This window comes from Gopherus flavomarginatus, chromosome 5 (genome assembly GCF_025201925.1).
Source record: "Gopherus flavomarginatus isolate rGopFla2 chromosome 5, rGopFla2.mat.asm, whole genome shotgun sequence".
NCBI classification, from domain to species: Eukaryota; Metazoa; Chordata; order Testudines; family Testudinidae; genus Gopherus; species Gopherus flavomarginatus.
In genome coordinates, this window is record NC_066621.1 from 122,848,432 (window position 1) to 122,867,708 (window position 19,277).

At 42.8% G+C, this 19,277-nt stretch overlaps 1 long non-coding RNA gene across 1 annotated transcript; it reads right to left on the bottom strand.

Moving 5' to 3' along the window:
- Nucleotides 1–776: 776 nt before the first annotated feature.
- LOC127051278 (uncharacterized) lies at nt 777–10,165 on the bottom strand. Its single transcript, XR_007774461.1, has 3 exons — nt 9,858–10,165; nt 8,766–8,841; nt 777–1,141 (listed from the first exon to the last, which is right to left on the bottom strand). It is a non-coding gene; the product is annotated as an uncharacterized LOC127051278 (long non-coding RNA).
- Between the last annotated feature and the right edge of the window lie 9,112 nt (nt 10,166–19,277).

Genomic DNA, 19,277 nt, shown 5'->3' on the forward strand with positions numbered 1-19,277 from the left:
TCCTGATTTAACCCTATTGCTGCCTACCATCATTTGGAGAATTTACTAGGACAAATGTCTCCTCCATTCCTTTCCCCTAACCTTCTGACTACCTGTGGTTTTTCTTAGCACCTGATACCATGGCATTTAGGTGCAGCCTCCTGGCTTACCATTTTGTTTTTTAACAAAAAAAGACAGTTGCATTGTGGACTAATGATGTATGGAGACCTTTGCCTCTCAGTCATCAGTTCAAATCTTGGTGAAGTTGATAATGACCCAAAACTGCAGTCTCCAGTAGAGCCCTAACCCTGACGTGACTCCTTTTCTTTCTTACAGAAAAGTCTAATAACACTCTCTCTGACTGTTCTTTTGCAGTGTGTCTGTCTGTCTGTCTGTCTATCTGTCTATCTAGACCATACATCAGTGGACCATGTCTTCTTAATCTGCTGGTTCTTCTACCCATCTCTTCTAACGGCTCCCTGCTTCAGGCCCTTTTACCACCTACCCCTCTCCTCTCCTATTGTAGAGTATCTTCCAGGTTTCTCCCTTGCTGCAGTTTCTCTGGAATACCTCTCCCTGCCACCACTCACTTATACAGGAAAACAGCCTTGTTTTAAAATGACGACCTTAAAAACAAAGAGTGGCTTGGCTGTTTGCAAATTCCCTACCAAATGGTAGTGTTTACTGTACAGGGCAAACTCCCAAATGAGATAAATAATCATGCAATTTGTCTAGGGGGCTCTGTTTCACCAAATAATTTATGAGAGCATTAATAAAGTAGAGCTAACATCCCCGCTGTTAGCAAAATACAAACCTAGGATATTGTCTGGTTTGCAGACTCCAAAATAATGTGCATTTTCCTTTCAAAAAAATCAAATACTCCAGTTTTTTTCCCCTTAGGTTGCATTTTCTTTATTGATGTCTCCAGCTGTCTGCTGAGCCAACTCTTCAGGTAGGTACAATGACCCAGTGGTATGCTGCAGTAAATTCCTCAAACTTACTCTCTCTGTCTTCAGGACAGTGGACTCAGTGAACCTAGGGGGCCTTTATTTTTATTGTAGCAATAAATTCTCCTGGTGAGATGATTTATTTTACACACTTCCCTTTGATAATGGCAGCACAGTACAGAACAAGGCCATCCAAGCTGGGAACACCAAAGTGCCTGAAACAAAGATAGGTTTCAGTCAAATACTCTGATTGCTGTAAAAGGAGCAAGATATTAATTGGTCCAGGTATAAAATCCCAGGAAGGTTGATTTTTACAATACCCATATAATCATATAAGCCCCTATTCTGCAAAAAGAACTACACAGATGAATCCCTGTGCCCTCAACGAGTGCCATTGATCTCCAGGGGAAAAAATGATTTCACTGGGGTTCCACTATTGGCACAGAAGGTTGTCTGACCAGTTCTCTTTGCAGGATCATTAAGGGCCCTAGATACAAACTAAGTTTCCAAGCTGCTTTGCACAACATGGAATTCAGAGGGGTGAGAAAAAATTGGGCATTTTCACATTGTGATGTAAATTTGAAACTTACCCTATTTCCATGTTTTTTTAAATTTAGAATGAGCCCCTTTCCATCAAAGCAAGATGAATGCTGCAAAATGATGCTTTCAAATGTCCATTCAAAATCCGACAGTCTCTATTTGGCCATCAGAGACTGAAGTTTTAAGTCCTCTGTTGGCTGGATGAACACACACACACACACACACACACACACACACACACACACACACACACACACACACACTCAATTTCACCCTGTCTTGAACAGAATTTAGAAAAAATCACACAGCTCTAGTGTCATGTTGAACTGTTACACCAATTTTCCACAGTGTAATGTATTAGGGATGGATCAGAACCTCTAGATGCAAACCTTGCTAAATTCTTGCGATGGTCAACTCCAGGGCCTGTTGGCTCCTACTGAGAACATTATTTCCAGCTGCTCTGTTTTTCCTGAATGCGTCAGAAGACAGGACCATTGGTCTGACTCATTATGGCTGTTCTTATTTATCTAAGATGTTTCTTACAAAAGGCTCCTTTGGCCGTACACCATCCAAAATATTTATTTTGTACCTTGCTATTTTTTCCCCTTTAAATTAAGATCTCTCTTTTCTGGTAAAAACAAACAAACAAACCAAAAAAATTCTGTAGTAAACAGCACTCTGGTGTCATGTGCTACATTCTGAGGGCAGATTTTCTGACAGGCAGGTCAATTGTGTGCAAATATCTAATTTGTGAGCAGCTGTCACTCCTATCTAGATATGTAACAGTTCATTTGCTATTTAAAAAAATAAATAAAAACAACTGGACAAAGCAGAGAAAGGCTAACGTATGGCATCTTGCAAGGCTCACTGCTACGGTAGGCCTCTTATTTTTCAGAAGGCGAGGAAATATAGGTGAGTGGGATTCAATCACATTTAAGCTCTGTCAGATATATCATTACAGACAAGATCAACATCAGCCAATCAGATTTTTTTTTTTTTGGTCCATTTTTGCTACAGAAATGTAGCTCCTTTTTTTTTTTAAGCCTTTCCAAACAGGATATTTGGTGATTTATGTGCTCAGAGCATCATATAGACATTAACTAATCCCCACAACATCCTTTGAGGTAAGTGGGTAAGCACTATTACCCTTTTTATGGATGAAAAGTGAGACAAAAGGTGAATTAATTTGCTCAAGGCTGCAGACAGTCGGGGCAGAGCCAGGATTAGAATGCCGACCCTACTGGTTCATAACCCTCTGTTTATTCCTTCAGGCCCCACTGCTTTTTGAAAACTAAGCCTTATTGTTGGTGAAAGATGCTGAATCTACGGCTCCATCACACAGCTGGGAATGGGGAGTCTGGATCTCTGGATTCCATTGCTGGTTTTGATGTCAATGAGACTGCTCATGGGCTTCGTAAGATGTGCGAGATTAAATGATTTGCTGGAAATGAGCCTCAGTGACTCATTGGGGCAAGACCAACTCACTTGTGGCCATGCTGAGTTTAAATGATGGCTGCTCATCCACAGGAGGATGTCAGAATGACAGGCTCACCTGTGCTATTAAACCAGAGAATAAATCCAGGAGGGGAGAAGTAGATTTGTGAATCATTGGCTAAAAGGTTCAATTTGCTGCCATTGCCCAACTGTGAAACACCATGTAGGTAAAGATCAAAAGCAGAGGAGACACTCAATAGAACAATGTTGGCGCCTTTTGCAGCTTGGTGGGTTGTTTTCCGCTACCATCAATAACATTTGTTCATTACCTGTTTACATTACTGATGAAAATCAAAGAACTAGAAGGAGGTTGTGCGTGAAGGATGAAAGTACACTTGTAATAAGGGACAGTTGAGAGGACTTGAATCCAGATGATCCTGAACTTTGAAAGGTGTAACCCTTAACTAATAATCAAAACAAGGGCAAGACACTTGATTCCCCCTAATGATTTTCTCCTTTAGACTAGTTTGACTACAACAGCATCAATTCACTTGTACAAGGGCTCTCCAAGGCACCAGTGAACATCACAAGGCTGTTCTGGGAGCTGTCAGCTACCCAGCTGCTGCCATTGTGTCTCTTTTAAGTGACTTTGTGCTGGGCTAGCAAGATCTTTAGGATAAAGTCACCAGTTCTTAATGGTGAAAGCAGGGAATGAAACATCCTTTAGGATTTACATGTTAAGATGCTTCAGTGAAGCCAAGCATGGCTGACCTAGTACTACAGTCTGCAATGCTTTGTGCATGAAAGACCTGGGCCTGAGAGGAGCCAGACCTCTGAAACTCCCATCAACGTGAATGGGAGTTAAAGGTGCTCAGCAAGGATTCAGCATCTCTCTGGATCAGGCCTTTCTGGTGTTACATGAATTTGTAGCCAAAGTCTGAAGAAAGGGGAAGAAGTTTCAGTCCTTGGTCTAGGCTCAGGCTAATGAACAATAAACAGGTGGCTTTTTTCAGGGTAATGCCTGTTTTTAAAGTGCCATCGGTGGGCTCATGGAAAACACTAAAAGGCATGTGTATTAGGATGTCATTCAGGCAAGGTGAATCAAAGCGATTCAGGTCATTAGGAACAAGAATCAGTGAGCCCCAAGCCAATCTCAGTCTGGTAACTTGGTGTTGCAATTTCATAGTGCTAGCATGTTACAATCCCAACTGAGGCTACGTCTTCACTACCTGCCGTATCGGCTGGTAGCAATCGATTGCTCAGGGATTGATATATCACGTCTCATTTAGACGCGATATATCGATCCCCGAACATGCTCCTGTCAACTACGGAACTCCACTGGAGCGAGCGGCGGTAGCGGAGGCAACAGGGGGAGCCACGGACGTTGATCCCGCGCCATGAGGACGGTAGGTAATTCGATCTAAGATACTTCTACTTCAGCTATGTTATTCACGTAGCTGAAGTTGCGTATCTTAGATCGATTCCCCCCCCCCTAGTGTAGACCAGCCCTGAGAGAGGTCTGGGAGTCCATCCTCTGGAAGCTTGGGCTCTTCATGGCCAGCTCTGAGGCCATCCTAGAAATGAATGGTAAGATTATCATCTTTAGTCACACAATGTTTTCCTTTGTCAAATGCTAGAAGATATGTTTTAGTCAAACACTAATTATTGGGCTCAACACTGGGGTAGCGGGGTAGAATTTTATAGAGTGTTATACATGTTTAGATGATCTATTGGTCCCTTCTGGCCTTAAAATCCACGAATCTTTGAAAATGAAGTCCTCCAGCATATTATTAGCCTTCTCAACCTCTGAATAGATCATTAACATTTATCATCACCTTCGGTGTATTCAGGATTATGCTTGTTAGGTGAAACCTTAGAAATATAGGAGCCTGGAATAGTCAAAATGCAATTGTGCTATTTGGATGCCAGATAAAGCTTTTATCATCTGGCACTAGACTGCTGTTGTGCCCTGGAAAATATATATCTGCTCTGGCAGTCACTGAATTTCATCTGCTTTATGCAAAGAGCGTAAGAGAGGAGAAAATATATACACATTTGAGTGCTGCATATCTGACCAGACAGAAATATGTTTGTGTCTTACTCAAAGAAATAGGGCTGCTGCATATTCATGAGACAGACACATTCAACACCCTCTCCCCCACAGGCACACACTATGTATGTCAATATGAAGTTTGTGCATAATTATATGAAAGCAAATGTATCCCAGACATTAAACATGCTAACTTAGCCAGGAAAGGTCCTGCCTTCTCATGGACATTATTAAATGAATGCAAGAGTTTGGTTGGTGTCAATATCAAGGGAAGAGTGGACTTGTTTAGAGTTGTCCAAGGGAAGATATCTAGGAGTAACAAGATGACACTGAGAACATAAGATAGTTCAGGCTGAATTTCAGGAAAGATTTCCTAGTGGTGAAAGCTTTTACAGTCTGGAATGGGAAAACAATGGAAGCTCCACTGGTGGATCATTTAAACTAGGCTGGACTTCATTAACATCTTCGTCCTGCGTCATTAATGTCACAGGTGAGACAGACTAGTAATGTAAAGATTGAGGGGATTCAGATGGTGGGAACTGCCGGGTTTGCTACAGTGGGTCACATTCAGAGCTAATGTAAGTAGGTGCAGCTCCACTGAGGACAGCAAGAGTCAGTGCATCTGTGTACACCAGTTCTGAATTTATGCCCTGATTCAGCAAAACACTTAAAGATGTGATTAAGTTTCATTGAAATCTATGGTTATAGTTAGGTTTATGCTGAAGGGCCTCACTGAGTAGTGCTTCACTAGATAAGTTCATGTAGGATAGGTCCATCAATGGCTATTAGCCAAGGTGGTCTGGGATGCAACCCCATGCTCTGAGTGTCCCTAGTCTCTCTTTGCCAGAAGCTGGGAGTGGATGACGGGGGATGGATCACTTGATGATTCCCTTTTCTGTTCATTCCCAATGATGCATGGCATCGACCACTGTCAGAAGACAGAAGACTGGCCTAGATGGACCATTGGTTTGACCCAGTATGGCTGTTCTTATGGTGATAGATGCTTAAGTATGTTACTGAATCAAAGCCATAGCCACTTACTAAGTAAGATTTAAATGCCAGATTGTCTGCTTGAGGTAAAGAAGTCCTCTGTTTACCCACACAACAGGTACAGCAGAGGTAGCAGCGGTACAAACTCCCTTTACACTCCTGCCTATATGCCCCAGTCCTTATGGAAAAGTCCTATAGAGATTAACAGAAATAAAAACATTCGGGTTCTATAGAAATTGCCTTCAAAGCCCATAGAATTTCCTAACTGATAACCTTTCTGTAGTTCATTTGGACCATTCTTCGATGATGGCTTGATACTAGCTGAGTGGAGGAGATTCCCCAGCTGTCTGTTTAAACCAGTTGTCCTTTCCCTTTGCCCCTCCAGATCAGTGCACAGTGGACTGAGAGGGATCAGGGATCTGTCCCTGTATATATATATTTCTGTGTCCTTTGCAAATTAGAATTTATGTCGAACTCCAGCTCCTTCACAAGTTAAAATAATGGCAATTAAATTGCTTCTAAGCCTCTGTATTTCCTTTGAGAACATGGTGAACTTTTTCAATTTTGATGACTAATAAGGGACATCAAGAGGTCTAGTGGTAGCTGGTCAGCACCACAGCAATATCCCTAGCTCCTTTGATTTATATTCTGCTCATTTAATACAGCTAACCTAGTAACCTGTGTGACTTCTTCACTGCAGGTGTGCTGGAGTTCTAAACTTTGAAGTGAAAACTGCCCCATTTTACCTCTGTTCTTAGACTCAAAGCACCTTTGGGTAGCGACTGTGTCTTGCTCTAGGCTTCAATGGTGCTAAGGTCCCGTTAGCACTCAGTAAGTAAATGATAGGGCCAGATTGTGACACTCTGTACCTTGGGGAAACCCCCAGAACCCCTATGTTTATCCTTGTAAAATGATTGTGTGGTATCCAATGCAAAGTTTGTCATGGCGGGTGTCTTCAGAAGGTTTATGATGTACTGATAATTGTTGTTATAGTAATGTTATAGGTTATAATTTCATGTATGTAGTTATGAGGCTGAAAATATATCCTCATGGCTTAAAATAAGCCCAGGCAAGAACTCTCCAAGAGCTGAGAGGGAGTTCACACCTCATCAGGGCATGTATAGGACAAACCCAGCCTAGCCTTCTAGGAACAAAGGATACTGGCCTAGACAGCAACAAAAGAATCTGTTGGACTCTCGAGGGAGTCACTCCCCTTTCTTTGGTCAGTTTGGAACAGTGATGCGGTAATGTTCACCTGACTCTGAAGGGAGGGGGGCAAAGCAAAGAGGGAAGAAAGAACATGATAAAAGGGAGAGATGTTTGCCATGTTCTTCCTCTCTCTTCCATCTACATCTATAGACACCTCAACAAGCGACTGAAGCACGGATCAAAGGGGAGAGCCTGGTTGAAGAGCAACCAGCCAGCCTGTGGTGAGAAACATCTAAGTTTGTAAGGGCATTGAAGGTGTTAAGATCAGCTTAGAAGGCTTTTGCTTTTATTTCATTTGACCAAATCTGATTTATTATGCTTTGACTTATAATAACTTAAAATTTATCTTTATAGTTAATAAATCTGCTTGTTTATTCTACTGAAGCAGTGCATTTGGTTTGAAGAGTGACTGAGGCTCCCCTTGGGATAACAAGCCTGGTACATATTAATTTCTTTGTTAAATTGATGAACTCATATATAGGGTTGTGTCTGGGACAGGAGATATTGGCTAGTATCATTCAGTTGCAAGTAGCTGGGAGCAGCTTACATACCAGAAGCTGTGCGTGAACAGCCCAATCTCTACTTGATTGAACTTTAGTGGCATAGACAGACATGCCTTATCTACAATCCATTTGAAGCTTTAACCTCTGAATCAGCCACCTTGAGTCACTCCTAAAACTTCCTGAGCATCACCTGTGCCTTATCAAATAATATTCTGATCAGGTAAAGGTAAGTGTGTTGGAAATAATGTATGGATGTGACAGCAATGAAGGATCAATCAGTTGTGGAATGGTGGAAGGTTATACGAGATATGATCAGTTCCCCAGACATCGCATTCTTGGATCACTGATTCAATGCTTTTCACCTTCCACATAGCTTGATGAAAATACAGACCAATCATTCTGAGTTCAGTCTTGCATGCAGGCTAACTGTGCTGTTCACAGCAGGAATAAGTTCTCTCAGAACATCTGGCACAGCAGGGAGCTGAATGACAGCCACATTTTAGCAACAGGCTCTGTTTCTACGCCAGCCATATCAGCATGTGTTACAGCCGTAATTCTGTCCTGAATCTATCCGGGGATCAAAACTGAAATCTTTAGAGACAATATTCCTATGGAGCTTTGCTTCCAAGGCATGTAACAGAGAGTCAACAAAATAAAATGGTGCCAGGTTAATAATGACCCTGAATATTTACGTAGCACTTCACATCTTCAAATTGCCATACATGTTAGTCCTCACAACACATCTTTGATGTAGGGAAGTTTTACTGTCTGTATTTTACAGTTGGTGATACTGCAGCATAGAAAGGTTAAGTAGACAGCCCTTGGCTCTCACTTCATAACATCATTGAGCTTTTCTGCCCCCAAGAAGGCTAGAAACGTATTGACATGCTGTCAGGAGTGGCATGAACCCCAAATGGGTTGTGTGCTCTATACTTAGATTTCACCAACCAAGTAACACGTGTGAACTCCTCAGGCGCTATAACAGCTTTAAAAAGAAGCCACAGACAGTCCCCTTGTGTTTTCTGATCTATCTTTCAAGCCTGCCTCTGATAGATGGTCTCTATAACAACAATATTCAGCTTACATCCCAGTCCCAAAGGACTAGTCACTTACTCCAGGTCATTTGTCCTCAGATCTCAAACCAAAGATAAGGCTGTATCAATACTGTAGCAAACTAACAGTGTATTAACTAGGAAAAAAAGAAAAAAGAGAGTTATTATTTACATGGTTAAAGCAGGTAAGCACATGCACTCAAAAGAGGTACAAATTTAAGTTTAAAAGAAAATAGAAACTTCTATAATAAGAAAGCTTTTATGTCCTTTAGGGCTAACCCAAACCAAGAAGTTTGGCTGATGAGGGGAGGGCTATGTCTCACTAGCAGGGCTGGATTAAGGCAGGGGCTTTAAGGGCTGCAGCCCAGGGCTCCAGCTCAAGGGGGGCCCTGCAAAAATAAATTACAGGCCGCGACCTCCAACTCTGGGCCACTAAAAGTCTTGTGGCACAGCGAGGCGCTCAGGCAGGCTGCCTGCATGCTGTGGCCTCATGCCACTCCCAGAAGTGGCTGGCTGCTGGTATGTCTCTGCAGCCCCTGGCGGGGGGAGAAGGATGGAGTGAAGGTGGCTCCACACACTGCCCCCACCCCTAGCACCGTCCTCACAGCTCCCATTGTCTGGAAACCAGCCAATGGGAGCTACGGGGGCGGCGCTTGCGGGTTTGGGCAGCACACAGAGACATGCTGTTCCTCTCCCCTCATGGGTCACAGAGACGTGCTAGTAGCCAGCTGCTTCTGGGAGCAGTGTCGGGCTATGGCAGGCAGACAGGCAGTCTGCCTGAGCCCTGCTGCGTCGCCAGCCAGGAGCCGCTTGTGTTAAGCACCTGCCGGCCAGAGCCTGCACCTCGCACACCCTTCTCCACCTCAACCCCATGCCCCAGATCAGAATCTCCCTCCTGCACCCAAACTCCTTCCCAGACCCTGAACCCCCTGCTGCACCCCAATACTCTGCACCAGCCCCCTCCTGCACCAAACTCCCTCCCAGAGAAAAGACTTATTTACAGGGGCCCTACAAAATCTAATATCCCCAGGCCCACAAGAGAGTTAATCCGACCCTGCTCACTAGGTCATAGACTGATACCCTATCCTGAATAAATAATGATAATAATGAGGAAGAAGATACTATTCTATAGCACAGGTACTGCTACACTTACTTTTAGGAGTATTTGTCCCTCAGTATCCAGACAGCATATAAATACCAATTTCTCCTCAAGAGGCATTTTTATTCCCTTCCCCCAGCATTCAAGCTGTGATGGGATGTAGACTTGTACCCTCTTCATGGGTGTGAGGGTATCAGCCAAGTCTTTTGTTCACAATGGCTTCTCTGATGTCTGTAGACCTCCTTTTGTTGGGAGAAGATAATACTTCTAGTGGTAAACAAGCATTTCACCCCTGGTAATGATTCTCCCCTGACTGTGAGAATTTAGAGTCTTGGCAAACATTTTTAGAGTTAGAGTGCAAACATTTACCTTATAACATGGGATACAGATATTAGTAGGATTAATACATGCAGCATCCTACATGCATTCCATAAAGTCTAAACACATTCTTATAACTCTAATATCCATTTTAATAATATTAACACACAGGTAAGCCAGACTGGTTTCAAGCTATGCATTTGTCAGTGTTTTGTGAGGCCGAGGGGCCTTGGCATAAGCAGGCACCTGGTCTGTCAGTGTCACACTTACTACTTTCTTTGAAATGAAAACTGAGACGATCACAGGATTCTAGGAGTTGGGGATTAAAGAGAAGCATGAAATCTTATGAAACTTGTGATAAAATTGGGAGAGTTGGCAACACTGCCGGTGCAATCCTGTCCCCTATGCAAAGCCCAAATAAAATGGGTTTTGCAGATAGGACCAGATTCTCAGCTTAGTACTACTGTGATGATTTACACCAGCTGAGGACCAGAGGAATAGTAGTGGCTGTTGTTCTTTGCATTCCCACTATGTGAGATGGGGGGCAGTGGATCCATGTGGTCACACTACCTGTGCCAGACATTTAAATCCTACACGGCCAATAGGGTAACCAGATCTCCTGATTTTATAGGGACAGTCCCGATTTTTGGATCTTTTTCTTATATAGGCTTCTATTAATCCCCACCCATCCTGATTTTTCACATTTGCTGTCTGGTCAGCCTAACAGCCAAGGAGAGTTTCATGGCCTGAGGGGATTCAGAGGTTCCCTCCACACAGCCTCTTAACTGTATCAGCTTCATTGCATCAGCAACAGCTTCCGATATCCTTATTCATTATTATTATTATTATTATTTACGTGTACACCTCTACCCCGATATAATGCAACCCAATAACATGGGTTCACATATAGCGCGGTAACCCCAGGGCTCTGGCAGCAGGACTTAGGCGGCGCTTTAAAGGGCCTGGGGCTCTGGCTGCTGTAGAGAGCCCCGGGCCCTTTAAATCACCACTGGAGCCCTGTCACCGCTACCCCGGGGCTGCGGCAGTGGGGCTCAGCCAGCGATTTACAGGGCCCGAGCTCCCCACAGAGGCTGGAGCCCGGGGCTCTTTAAATCACCACTGGAGCCCTGCCACCACTACCCCGGAGCTGTGGCAGTGGGGCTTAGCTGGCACTTTAAAGGGCTCAGAGCTCTGGCTGCTGTGGGGAGCCCCCGGCCCTTTAAATCACCATTGGAGCCCTGCCACTGCTACCCTGGAGCTCTGGCAGTGGGGCGCCAGTGGCAATTTAAAGGGCCCGGGGCTCCCCACGGCAGACACAACCTGGTTTCACCTATAACGCGGTAGGGATTTTTGGCTCCCAAGGACCGCGTTATATTGGGGTAGAGGTGTATTACCATAGCACCTAGGGGCTGTAGTCATGGACTGGGACCCCCTTGTGCTAGGTGCTGTACAAACAGAACAAAAAGATGGATGGAGTGGGGGACAGGATTGTATTATAATGGTACCATATTATACAGCCTGTATTATACTTTCCATTTTAGCTGCGTGAATAATTAATGCTTTAGTTGTTTTACACATTTAAAACACACAAAAAAGAGTCCCAGATCCCAATGTTATAAGAGCTAACAAAACAAATATTCTGCAGAGATTTGCATAGTAATAATCCCATCCTGGGCTTGTTATAAACATTAAGCACCATTTCAAGGCGGAGCTTTCATGGTTAAGGCTGTCACCAAAATCTCTCAGAGGAATTACTGCCTTGTAATTCTTTATGAACCATTTGTTATTCTTTATACGCTTGCTGGCTTTGTGGCTCAGATGCCCTTAACTTCATTTCTCTGAGAAAATCCCAGTGGTAAGTTAATAGTAAGTAATAACTAATAGGAAAATTCTTTATTAAAACACTAACCTTGATTAGACAGTGACTAATAAATAAAAATAATATGCTCTGTATTAGTATAGCACATTTTTGCGAACAGGGCTGCTAACAGGGAGTTTCATAAGGGACTTTGGAAGGGGAGTGGGAAGGGGGCAAGGTTCACTTGCCGTTCTTTAAAACCTGTAAACTAAATTTTATTCAAAACTTCTTGATTTAAACAATACCCTTTCATTAACTTAGGTAGCTGTAGGAGAGAATGCAGGCAGAAGCCCAGCAACAGAGTGGGGCTACCCAGTTCATTGTGCTGAGTGCAGCATGTATCATTAACTGCCCTGTGGGCGGGTGGCGTATGTGTGCATTCTGTGCAAGGAGCATACGGGCTTTGGAGGCCAGGGTGGTGGAACTTGAGGAGCTAAGTGAGGTTGAGAGGTATGTTGTTGAGGCTTTCCGGAACACTGTAGCATTGTCCCACCTCCGGTCAGACAGCCCCTGCACTATTGAGGAGGATGAAAGATCCAGGGAAGTAGAGCAGTCAGCGGGAGCAGAGGGAAACTTTCCCATAGTTGGGACCCTCCTTCCAGATGGTGTTGGGGTATCTTCTTGCACTGAGGTTACCTCTCCAGGGGAGGGAACTCCAGTTGCTAGGAAAAGGCAGGTGTTAGTAATGGGAGATTCAATCATTAGAAACATAGATAGCTGGGTTTGTGATGACCGGGAGAACTGTATGGTGACTTGCCTGCCTGGTGCAAAGGTTGCGGATCTCTAGAGGCATCTAGACAGACTTATGTGTAGTGCTGGGGAGGAGCCAGTGGTCATGGTACATGTAGGTACCAGTGACATAGGGAAGGGTAAGAGAGATGTCCTGGAGGCCAAATTTAGGCTGCTAGGGAAGAAACTGAAATCCAGGACCTCTATGGTGGCATTCTCAGAACTGCTCCCAGTTCCAGGCTCAGGGCCAGATAGGCAGGCAGAGCTTCAGAGTCTCAATGCATGGATGAGATGATGGTGTAGAGAGGAGGGGTTTCAATTCATTAGGAACTGGGGAAACTTTTGGGATGGAGGAGTCTATACAGGAGAGATGGGCTCCACCTAAACCAAAGTGGAACCAGGCTGCTGGCACTAAACATTAAAAAGGTTGCAGAGCAGTTTTAAAACTAAGAGATGGGGGAAAGTGGACTGCTGAGAGGAGAACATGGATCTGACAGAGACTTCTCTTAGAGGAAAGTCTATTGATAGAGATTCTCTAGGTTTTAGTCAGGAGGAGAGGATGGAAGAAGATAATCTAGGGGACAGATCAGACAAGAAACATTCCGATAAAAAAGAATCGGACACATCAGAAAAGGGCAGACAAATAAACAGTGAGAATTTTTTAAAGTGCTTGTATATAAATGCTAGAAGTCTAAATAATAAGATGGGTGAACTAGAATGCCTCATGATAAAGGAGGATATTGATATAATAGGCATCACAGAAACCTGGTGGACTGAGGACAATCAATGGGACACAATCATTCTGGGGTACAAAATATATCGGAAGGACAGAACAGGTCGTGCGGGGGGGGGGAGTGGCACTATATATGAAAGAAAATGTAGACTCGAATTAAAAATCATAAGTGAATCCACATGTTCCATAGAATCTCTATGGATAGTAATTTCATGCTCCAGTAAGAATATAACATTAGGGATCTATTATCGACCACCTGACCAGGACAGTGATAGTGATGATGAAATGCTAAGGGAAATTAGAGAGGCTATCAAAATTAAGAACTCAATAACAGTGGGAGATTTCAATTATCCACATGTTGACTGGGAACATGTCACCTCAGGATAAAATGCAGACACAAAATTTCTCAATTCTTTAAATGACTGCTTCTTGGAGCAGCTGATAAGGGAACCCACAAGGGAAGAGGCAACTCTCGATTTAGTCCTGAGTGGAGCACACGAGCTGGTCCAAGAGGTAACTATAACAGGACTGCTTGGAAATAGTGACCATAATACAATAGCATTCAACATCCCTGTGGTGGGAAGAACACCTCAACAGCCCAACGCTGTGGCATTTAATTTCAGAAAGAGGATGTCATGGTCTAATTCGCCCCTCTAAACCTTAATGTCCAAAAGATGGGGTACCAGCATGAATTCCTCTAAGCTCAATCACCAGCTTAGAACGTGTAGCGCTGCCACCAACCAGGAATTCCAGTGCCTGGTACACTCTGGTCCCCACAAAACCTTGCCCGGGGACCCCCAAGACCCAGACCCTCTGGATCTTAACACAAGGAAAGTAAACCCTTTCCCTCACCGTTGCCTCTACCAGGCTTCCCCTCCCTGGGTTACCCTGGAAGATCACTATGTGATTCAAACTCCTTGAATCACAAAACAGAGAGGACAATTCACCTTCCTCCCTCCTTCTCTTTCTCCCTCCCAGACTCTTCCTGAGAGAAAGTAATCCTGGCACAGAGAGAAATCAGCCTCTCTCTCCCTCTTCCCTCCTTTCTCCCCACCAATTCCCTGGTGAATCCAGACCCTGTCCCCTGAGGTCTCACCAGAATAAAAAAACAATCAGGTTCTTAAACAAGAAAAGCTTTAATTAAAGAAAGAAAAAACAGTAAAAATTATCTTTGTAAATTTTAAAAAAATGGAATATGTACAGGGTCTTTCAGCTATAGACGCTGGGAATACCCTCCCAGCCTAAGTATACAAGTACAAATTAAAATCTTTTCAGCAAAATACCAATTTGAACTCCTTTCAGCCAAATACACATTTGAACTTCTTCCAACCAAATACACATTTACAAATAAAGAAAACAAACATAAGCCTAACTCGCTTTATCTACCTAGTACTCACTATTCCAAACTTATAAGAGCCTGTATTGGAGAGATTGGAGAGAAACCTGGTTGCACATCTGGTCCCTCTGAGCCCCCAGAGTGAACAACAACCAAAACTAACAGCACAGCACAAAAACTTCCCTCCCTCAAGATTTGAAAGTATCCTGTCCTCTGATTGGTCCTCTGGTCAGGCGACAGCCAGGCTTACTGAACTTGTTAACCCTTTACAGTCAAAGAGATATAAAGTACTTCTGTGCTATTAACTTTTCTTATCTGTTTATGACAGGGGAACTATGCAACTATGAGGGGGTTAGTTAAACAGAAATTAAAAGATACAGTGACTAAAGTCAAATCCCTGCAAGCTGCATGGACGCTTTTCAAAGACACGTAATAGAGGCTCAACTTCAATGCACACCCCAAATTAAAAAACACAGTAAAAGAAATAAAAAAGAGCCACCGTGGCTTAACAACCATGTAAAAGAAACAGTGAGAGATAAAAAGACATCTTTTTAAAAGTGGAAGTCAAATCCTAGTGAGGTAAATAGAAAGGAACATAAACACTGCCTAATTAAGTGTGAAAATGTAATATGAAAAGCCAAAGAGGAGTTTGAAGAACGGCTAGTCAAAAACTCAAAAGGTAATAACAAAATGTTTTTTTAAGTGCATCAGGAGCAGGAAGCCTGCCAAACAACCAGTGGGGCCCCTTGATGATCAAAATACAAAGGGAGCGCTTAAAGACAATAAAGTCATTGTGGAGAAACTAAATGGATTCTTTGCTTCAGTCTTCATGGCTGAGGATGTGAGGGAGATTCCCAAACCTGAGCTGGCTTTTATAGGTGACAAATCTGAGGAATTGTCACAGATTGAGATGTCACTAGTGGATATTTTGGAATTAATTGATAAACTTAACAGTAACAAGTCACCGGGGCCAGATGGCATTCACCCAAGAGTTCTGAAAGAACTCAAATGTGAAGTTGCGGAACTATTAACTATGGCTTGCAACCTGTCCTTTAAATTGACTTCTGTACCCAATGACTGGAAGATAGCTAATATAATGCCAATATTTAAAAAGGGCTCTAGAGGTGATCCCGGCAGTTACAGACCAGTAAATCTAACATCAGTACTGGGCAAATTAGTTGAAAAAATAGTAAAGAATAAAATTGTCAGACACATAGAAGACCATAAATTGTTGGGCAAAAGTCAACATGGTTTCTGTAAAGGGAAATTGTGTCTTACTAATCTATTAGAGTTCTTTGAAGGGGTCAACAAACATGTGGACAAGGAGGATCCAGTGGACTCAGTGTACTTAGATTTCCAGAAAGAATTTGACAAGGTCCCTCACCGAAAGCTTTTACGTAAATTAAGTTATCATGGGATAAGAGGGAAGGTCCTTTCATGTATTGAGAACTGGTTAAAAGACAGGGAACAAAGGGTAGGAATAAATGGTAAATTCTCAGAATGGAGAGGGGTAACTAATGGTGTTCCCCAAGGGTCAGTTCTCTGACAAATCCTGTTCAACTTATTCATAAATGATCTGGAGAAAGGGGTAAAAAGTGAGGTGGCAAAGTTTGCAGATGATTGTAAACTGCTCAAGATAGTTAAGACCAAAGCAGACTGTGAAGAACTTCAAAAAGATCTCACAAAACTAAGTGATTGGGCAACAAAATGTCAAATGAAATTTAATGTGGATAAATGTAAAGTAATGCACATTGGAAGAAATAGTCCCAACTATACATACAATATGATGGGGGTTAATTTAGCTACAAGGATTCAGGGAAAAGATCTTGGAGTTATCGTGGATAGTTCTCTGAAGACGTCCAAGCGGTGTTTAGTGGCGGTCAAAAAAGCTAAAAGGATGTTAGGAATCATTAAAAAGGATATAGAAAATAATACGGAAAGTATCTTACTGCCCCTATATAAATCCATGGTATGCCCACATCTTGAATATTGCATACAGGTGTGGTGTCCTCGTCTCAAAAAAGATATACTAGCATTAGAAAAGGTTCAGAGAAATGATTAGGGGTTTGGAACCAGTCTCATATGAGGAAAGATTAAAGAGGCTAGGACTTTTCAGCTTGGAAAAGAGGTGACTAAGGGGGGATATGATAGATGTATATAAAATAATGAGTGATGTAGAGAAAGTAAATAAGGAAAAGCTATTTACTTGTTTCCATAATACAAGAACTAGGGGCCACCAAATGAAATTAATGGGCAGCAGTATAAAACAAATAAAAGGAATTTCTTCTTCACACAGTCAACTTGTGGAACTCCTTGCCTGAGGAGGTTGTGAAGGCTAGGACTATAACAGCTTTTAAAAGAGAACTGGATACTTTCATGGAGGTTAAGTCCGTTAATGGGTATTAGCCAGGATGGGTAAGGAAGGGTGTCCCTAGCTGCTGTTTGTCAGAGAGTGGAGATGGATGGCAGGAGAGAGATCAGTTGATCATTGCCTGTTGGGTTCACTCCCTCTGGGGCACCTGACATTGGCCACTGTTGGTAGATAGGATACTGGGCTAGATGGACCTTTGGTCTGACTCAGTATGACCCTTCTTATGTTTCATATGATCTCAAAGTACTTGACATATATTAGTTGAGCAAGCCTTGCACCTCCATAGTGAGGTATTGTACTGGATTTTAATTAATTTTCTTATATTATGCTCATCGCTATGATATCTGAGTGGTAAGTATAATTATATTTGGTATTGTTATATTCCTGTTACAGGTGGGTGTGATGGGATTCCTGGAATGCAGCCTGAACTGTGGGACCACTGAGCCCTCTGTCCCAACAACCTAGGGAATCCCTCTCACATTGTGATGCTGTGGCAAGCTACAAACCTCTGGCAGGACATCCAGAGGTAGGGACACACCCAAATGAATTACATAAATACTTCTCCCAGCCACGCACGAACCAACCATAGAGAGGTTCCAGCTAATTCAACCCGTTTGCCAGCCTTCCACCCCCAGAATATACCATTTTGCACTGGTCAGAAGCCTGACCAGTGTAAATTCATTACCCAGTCCGCCCTTTCCTCGATGTGCACAGGACACACTCTAGCCTTTATAAGCTGAGCTGAGATTTCCCAAGCACTTCAACCAAAACACATGGTTTTAGGTATAATATAAAACCAATTTATTAATTGCAGAAAGATTGATTTTAACTGATTGTAAGTAGGAAACATAAAGATCAAAGTCAGTTACTTAAGAAATAAAAGTAAATTCGCAATCCGAGTTCTATAAACTAAACAGGATTTCAAGTAAACAGACAGTATAAACATGTCACAGATCTTCAATACACAGGCTGGAACTCTCCTCCATTCCGGGACTCCCTCCCCAGTTCAAAGTATTTATTCTCCAGGTGTGTTTCCAGGTTTGAGTTGTGGTGGGAATGAGGCCAAGTCATGATGTCACTTCCCCTCTTTATAGTTTCGTCGAGCTTGCTGGAAAGATCTTTGCTTGTGATGTGGGGTCTGTTCCCATTGGTCAAGCAGCCTCCACTGTATATGTGTTCTCTCTCTCTCCCCCTCTCTCTGAGAAGTCTCCATTGTATGCAGTTCATGGGATAGTGGATTCTCTTTAATGGGCCATCAGCACATATGGCTACTCCATTGTTGTACTTGAAAGGCTGGTTGTGGGTGTTCCCAACCTCACTACATATTTCAGTAACACACACATAGCAAAACTTCATAACTTTACACATGATAGCACATGCAACCCAACAGGATATTAATGTTCAACAGATCAAGACTTTCAAAATGATACCTCACAAAGCATACTTTGTCGAAAACATATCATAATTATAGGAGAGTGGAGAATATGGGGTTCCAGGGTGTCGCTTTGAGGTACAGAGTGCCACAATGTGTAAACTAGCATGGTGGTTAAGTGACATGTTTCAAGGCCTCAAAGTGAGTTCATGGTTGAGCCTGGAACTGAACACCGGCATCCTGACTCCAATGCACTTTCAGAACAGAAAGCCACTGTGCTCAGACCTTTGGTATGTGATTTGGTAGTAGTTTATTCTGCATGGATGCAAATGTCTGTACAAGGACTATGACAGTGAAGAATCAGGACCTTTGTTATTATTGCCAAGTCTTGTTAATCTCTCGTATAGAGGGGCAGTGTTAGTAATTTAACAAATTTACAATAATAATAATTAATACCCAGCAGGCCATAGCCAGAAATGGAACCCAGATCTGCTGAGTTCCTTTGTGCCCTATCCATTACACATACCATTGTTCCTCCCTGACAGAAGCTGCTGTATATTTTTGAAAACTTTGACATGTGGTTATAGTTTGAAAATGAACTCTGTAGAAAGGGCACCATGTTTATAGGTCATTCAATTCCAATGCGGGATTTGTCCCCACTCTACATTTACTAGTGTTTTAGCAGCCTAGTTCTGAATGTTACAAGGGATATTATCCTACACATAACCCAAAATTAATAGAATAATTGAATGACATT